General features: G+C 47.2%; 1 pseudogene; it reads left to right on the top strand.

The window, feature by feature from the left end:
* Positions 1 to 623: 623 nt before the first annotated feature.
* On the top strand, positions 624 to 1086 carry LOC117095382 (annotated as a pseudogene).
* Positions 1087 to 6724: the final 5638 nt, after the last annotated feature.

A 6724-nucleotide genomic window follows, 5' to 3' on the forward strand; every position in this document is an offset into this window, starting at 1 on the left:
TATTAGCTCAGAGTCTGCTACTCACTGGGGAGATCTGTGGGCCAATTTGCCTAAATTCAGAGCTAAAAACACCTTTTTAAAATGTCAAACGTGCATAGGATATAAAGAAAAAGAACAAGGTGGAGGCAATTAGCAAAAACAGAAAATTGGGGAAGTGAAATGTTGGCATTTGTATTTTGATCTCACACAGGGATAAGTGGAGCTGTGAGTCAACTGGGCACAGGGACTTCGTGTCAAAGGCTTGCCCCACATGGTTGTGCTACAGAAGTTTCCATGGGGGGCACGTATGTGGTCAGCTTCTGATGGTATTGGCTGCCTGACTCACCAGCAAGGGACCTAACTGAATAGCCACGGTGTCCCTATTTCAAAAGCCGTACAGAAGGGATTATGTTCGAAGCCCACTAACCATGCCGTTTTTAACCTAGGATGAGTTATTTACATCTTAGGTAGTAATAAGTATCATTTCAAAAGAGCATTTAAAGAGACATAACAACATACTCCAAATAGCATTTGAAAAGCTAACATGTGGGCAGGAGACTCCCCTGGCGGGGGCCACTCTGTGGGGTATGGAGCCTCCCAGTGCCCCTCGGTCCAACCCTGTCAGCATTCTGCTTCCATGTGCCATGACCACCACCACCACCTTCAAGGGTGTCGACCCCAACAGCAGGAATAGCTCCCAGGTTTTGCAGCTGCCAGGTGGTGGATCCAATTTTTCACTGGGTTTTGATGAACCAACAGAACAAACTGTGAGAAAGAACAAAATGATCTCTAATATCTTTGGGACATCTGAAGAAAATCCACCTTCTTGGGCCACGTTGGCAGGTGCCAAGTCTAGAGGTGGCGGGGAAGACTTGGAGTCATCTGGACTGCAGGGCAGGAACTCTTCTGAATCGAACTCTGCAGATTCTTAGATCTGAAGGGAGAAGATGACATTCATGAAAATGTGGACACAGACCTGCAAGGCAGCCTGGGGCAGAGGGAAGAGAAGCTTGCGCCAGCCGCACCTGTGCTGAGCCCAGTGGTCCCGGCCTCAGCGCCATCCAGAGGAAATCCCCCGGTAGCAAGTCCAGCCTTGTCCTGGGTTAACTCTGCTCTGACCATCCTGAACTTCGTTGTTTTGTTTGTTTCCTCCATGCTTGTGAACTGCACAACTTGAGCCTGACTGTACATCTTTTGGATTATTTCATCAAAAAAGAAGGACTTTTAAAAAATAAAGAGGCAAAATGCCCACTACATGGTTTCTATGGTATCCCTGTGAAGACCTCTAAAGGTTTTTCTACTTTTCCTCACTTTAAAAAACTTTTCCTGTGTCTTTGTTTCTCAATGATTTCAAGGTGGCCTTGAAACCACACAATATGTAACTCAGAGGAAGGATCAGGGTAAAGGGCTGGAGGATTCCATTCCCTGAAGTCTGTGGATGTTACCTATTGATGGAATAATGGCTATGAGGAAAGCTATAAAAGCAGCTCAGACTGAAGGCTATGGGGAAGGATGTTTGTCAGGACGTGTCAAAAGATTTTAAAATGTAGATTCCATTCTAAGAATTTATCCTAAGAAAGCAATGATGGATTACGCAAAGGTCTAGCAAGGAGGCTTGCAGCAGCACGGTTAATCATTATGAATGTTGGACGCACCCAGAAGCTCCAACACTAGGGAACTGGGAAAATAAATGGAAGGACGTTCAGACCAGAAAACAATCTGCCAGCATGAAAAATAAATTCGGAGAAATGTCCATATCAGCAAAAGAGAGCTGTTCACAATATATTCTTAAGAGAATTCCTATGTAGAAACCTATGTAGATAATCTGAATTAAAGCAATTAGAGAAACCTAAATGTGAGAACAGAGAGTGTATTCAGAAACATCCAACTCCGCTTCTTTCGGGCACTGTGCTGAGCGCCCTAGGGGCTGCAAAGATGAAGAAAATTGTCCTCAAAAAAGCACATAGTCTCCAAGGAAAAGAATGACTAAAATGCCAGGTAGAAAGTAGCTAATGCCATAAATGGGGTGTGTGTGTGTGTGTGTGTGTCAGAGAGAGAGACATAGAGAGACAGAGACAGAGAGATTAAGATCAAGGAAGCCGTTTGGGGAAACACTTATACCAATAAGAATGACTCTGCTGAGAGAAAATGGCTAAGGAGAGGCAATGTGGCTATGAATGACCCCAGGGAATGGAGCCCCAGTCCCTTCTAGGAAGTTTGGAGGGAAAAGTGAGAACTCAAGAGCAAATCAGGGAGACCCCAGTCTTCCCTGCTATGTCTAACTTGCCATGGCAAGGTTTGGTATCTCTGTGGAGTGAGGTGCTTTGCCACCACATAATGCCCAAGTTTGGAGTTCCCCAAGCTGGCATCCTAAGCCTCAGAGGAAACACTACTCTTTTTTGCCGGGGGGGCGGGGCGGGGCGGGGGGATGGAGTCTCACTCTGTCACCCAGGCTGGAGTGTGCAGTGGCTCAATCTCAGCTCACTGCAACCTCTACCTCCCAACTCAAGAGATCCTCCTGCCTCAGCCTTCTGAATAGCTGAGATTATAGGCACACACCACCACGCCTGGCTAATTTTTGTATTTTTTAGTAGAAATGGGGTTTCACCATGTTGGCCAGGCTGGTCATGAACTCCTGGCCTCAGGTGATCCGCCCGTCTCAGCCTCCAAAAGTGCTGGGTTTACAGGCCTGAGGCACCGCACTGGGCTGAAACACTACTCTCATGCATCCTGAACAAATCAGAGGAAGCTGATAGTCACCAAGCGTCCTGTGCAAACTTGAACACACTCTGCATCACCCTGTGGTGACTCCAGAGTAGTTCCATGGGAATTCACTTTCCCCAGGCCTTTTCAGAACCCCTCCAAAGCCCCAGAATTAATTCAGTCCCCAGAGAGTCTCTGGACTTTTGACATCTTTATTAAAGGATTGGCATACACAGGTACCCACTTAATGGTAATGATACTTATCCATCCATCTATCCATTTATCCTTTCATCCGGCAAACACATACTAAGCATCTACATGCCCAACTTAGAGAATGCGAATAAGAATAAGAACCAATTTCTACCTTCTTGGTGAGGACAAATGGTTAAACCAGCAAGTACACTAAGGATTGCTATTACCATGAGAGAAGCAGAACTGAAGTGCCATGTGGGAACGAAGGAAGGAAGGAGGAGGAGTCAGGTTGGTGGCTCATGCCTATAATCCCAGCACTTTGGGAAGCCAAGAAAGGCAGCTCACTTGAGTTCCTGAGTTTGAGACCAGCCTGGCCAACATGGTGAAACCCTGTCTCTACTAAAATACAAAAATTAGCCGGGCATGGTGGTGGGCGCGTGTAACCACAGCTACTCGGTAGACTGAGGCATGAGAATCACTTGAACCCAGGAACAGGAGGTTGCAATGAGCCGAGACTGTGCCACTGCATTCCAGCACGGGTGACACAGACAGACCCTGTATCAAACAAGAAAAAAAAAAAAAAAAAAAGAAAATGCTTCATGGAAGAAGTAATCTTCCAAAGATGGCAAAGATGGGCAGGTAGAAGACACGGGGATGCTCACTTGAACCCTCTGGGTTCCCAAATATCATAGCCATGACTCAGTGTCTAATAGTCACGACTGGAACCTAACCTGACCACTTGACCTAGGTAAGAAAAAAATGGGAACTTACTGACCTAAGTCCCTGAAGAGCAGGAGTGTGACTGCAGACACCTGGAGTCAGGGACTCAGACTCTCTCCAACTCTCGTCTCTGTCTCTCTCTGTGGATCGCCTTTCTTCTCCCCTAACCACAGCTTGGTTTTCTTACAGAAGTCAGACATGGCTGCTACGGCTACAGGCTCACATCCGCCAGCTTTTCCTCAAGAGAAAAAAGTTTTCTCCCCACAGGTTTAGTTTTTAAAATCCCAGGGGAGTGATTGGTGTGTTCTGAGTCATGCATTAGACACATGTCACTGTGGCCAGAACAGTGGCTCCCATGATTAGCTCAGCTTGGCCAGGGACCTACCTTTGGACCAAACACTTTGTACGGACAAGTGGAGTGATGTAAAATATGAATTACCCATTTGGTTCACATTGGGTAGCAAGAACAGCTCCCCCAAATAAAGGGAGTATTATTCTCAGAAAGCACCAGAAACACAAAACAATAAATATCCACCATGTCAGGACACCGCCAAACCATTCCTAGTTTCCAGGTGTCAACAGAATCTTCTGGCCCAGGGTTCATATGACAGTAGCAAAGCTGAAACTACAAGCCTGGCTATGTGAGCCAGCTTCCAACCAGATTCAGGTGGTGCAAGTCCCTTCACGTCTGGTGGGGAGTCACAGCCAAGTGGACCAGCACTGAAGTAGGCCAAAGAGCAAAACTGTGGACAGAAAGCAATGCTGAACCCCTGCCAGGGTGGAGCACCTGGAATGCCCATATCTTCAAGGCTGCAGTCAAGGTCATTAAGCCTGCAGAGGACGGGCTAGAGGGTTGCAGAGAGCTCTCGTTCACAAAAGCAGTAAGGGTCTTGCGGGATTAGATGTAGAGGAGCTGTGAGAGAGAAGAGTGTTAGAAGTGTCAGCAGAAATGACAACTGAAATTGAAGCACAGTTTGAGTGGCAAATATTAACTCCCTATTCCCTATTCTACACAAACAGATGGAGGCTTTTATTGTGTCCCTTTTTGACGCCATTCCTCATAATTCCTCATTTCCTCTTCCCCACCTCGGGGTTGTTATAGATCACTGATAGCTATCCATCCCCCAACATATTTTGCTTATTTTTCTCATTTACTCTCTGTGTTCCCCACTAGATTGTAGCCTCCATGAGAGCAGGGATTTTGCCTGTTTTGTTCATTTCTGAATCCCCCAAAATAATGTCTGTCATTGAATAGGCACTTAATAATATCTGTGAAGTTAATTTGCTGAGGACTGAATTCCCAAGAAAGAGATACAATCTCCAAAGAGAACTGCTATGCGTCAGGGACAGAATGTCCCCCCACTCTTTATGCCGTCTTCCACATGTAGGAAGCTGCCAGCAGAACACTCCTGGGCTCCTCTCCACTTCATTTCCCCACCCCCACCCCACCACGGGAAGGTGCAGCAATGTACACAATGATGTGTTTAGGACAAAGAATCGGGCCTTCTTCGGTCATGCTCAGGCACAAGCTGCCCGCAGGAAGCCACCTCCGCTCCGCTTCTGCCTTCCATGCTCTCCATGCCGAGGGCTATGGTCCGGCATTGCCATGGCGGGGGGCAGAGGTGCTTCCATCAAATTCCTGCAGATATAGGTCCTATTCCCAGGATCAGCTGGCTCACTAGCAAAGGTGATATTTCAATTCTACACTTGCCTAACTGGAGTATAGTGGTACAATCTTGGCTCACTCCAACCTCTGCCTCCCAGGTTCAAGTGATCCTCCCACCTCAGCCTCCCTAGTAGCTGGGACTACAGGCATATGCCACCACGTCCAGCTAACTTTTGTATTTTTTATAGTGACATGGTTTCACCATGTTGTCCAAGCTGGTGTCAAACTCCTAACCTCAAGTGATCCACCCGCCTTGGCCTCCCAAAGTGCTGGGATTACAGGTGTGAGCCACCGCGCTCAGCCTGAATCAAGACTATTTATCGGTCCCTGCTGAGTTCAAGCACCACCTACTCATGCCATAATTAGTAAAACTGAGCTTGTTACAAAGTAGCATATGGCACTACCCAAATTACCTCCTGCTGCAGGTCAGCTTCCCTAGGAAACAGACACTAAGATGATGAGATTTGCATGTGGAAGGTTTTTGCGGGGAGTGGTTAGGAGGATCTTTTCAGAATCAGGCACCTGTGAGAGAACTGGGGCAGGACAGACAGGCAGGGAGGAGGCGTTGAACTATGATGTAGATGCAGCCTCAGCCAATTATACAGGGAGTTCTGAATGGCCTGGGGCTGCCTTTTATCCTTCTTCCTTCCAGGACCAGCCATTGACAGGAGCCGCCTCTAGAGAGGAGTGTGGCCTTGACCAAGGGTGATGCCCCTTCCAGGTCCTGAAGGGGCATCTGTGAGGTCACCTCAGAGTGAATTCACACACCATCCTTCCATTATATGATGCTGGATATAACAGCAACAAAGCGCTTTTGCCTGTGAAATCACCTGTATAATAATAATGTGCCTGTATAATAACAACAAAAACCTTTTGCCTGTGTATTTTGCCTAGGGGAGAGGGGTTGGTAAAGGAATGTTTTGAGGTGAGGCCTGTAAAGGGAGAAGTGACAGCAAAGACACCACCCAAGTGAAATCATGTGCACTGGAATTCGAGTTAGGCAAGAGGAATGTCCCTTCTTTCTAACCTGGCTCAGTTGGTGCCAATCCCTTGAATCGGTTTCTAGATTCCCCCTCCCTATCTTTGAAGAAAAGTGGAGAAGGATTAACTGGCTAGTGGGCATTCCTTGCCCCAGGGAAGATTTGGCTGTCTTCACACATAACATCAACTACAAAGGCTTATTTTCTCCGATGCATGTCATAAGAGTAATTAATACTCTTCAGCTGGGCACGGTGGCTCACTCCTGTAATCGCAGCACTTTGGGAGGCTGAGGCTGGCAGATCACGAGGTCAAGAGATCAAGACCATCTTGGACAACATGGTGAAACCCCTTCTGTATTAAAAATACAAAATTAGCTGGACGTGGTGGCGGGTGCCTGTAGTCCCAGCTACTCGGGAGGCTGAGGCAGGAGAACTGCTTGAACCAGAGAGTCAGAGGTTGCAGTGAGCCGAGATTATGCCACTG

Source organism: Trachypithecus francoisi, unplaced genomic scaffold (assembly GCF_009764315.1).
Source record: "Trachypithecus francoisi isolate TF-2019V2 unplaced genomic scaffold, Tfra_2.0 Lachesis_group13, whole genome shotgun sequence".
Lineage (NCBI taxonomy): Eukaryota > Metazoa > Chordata > Mammalia > Primates > Cercopithecidae > Trachypithecus > Trachypithecus francoisi.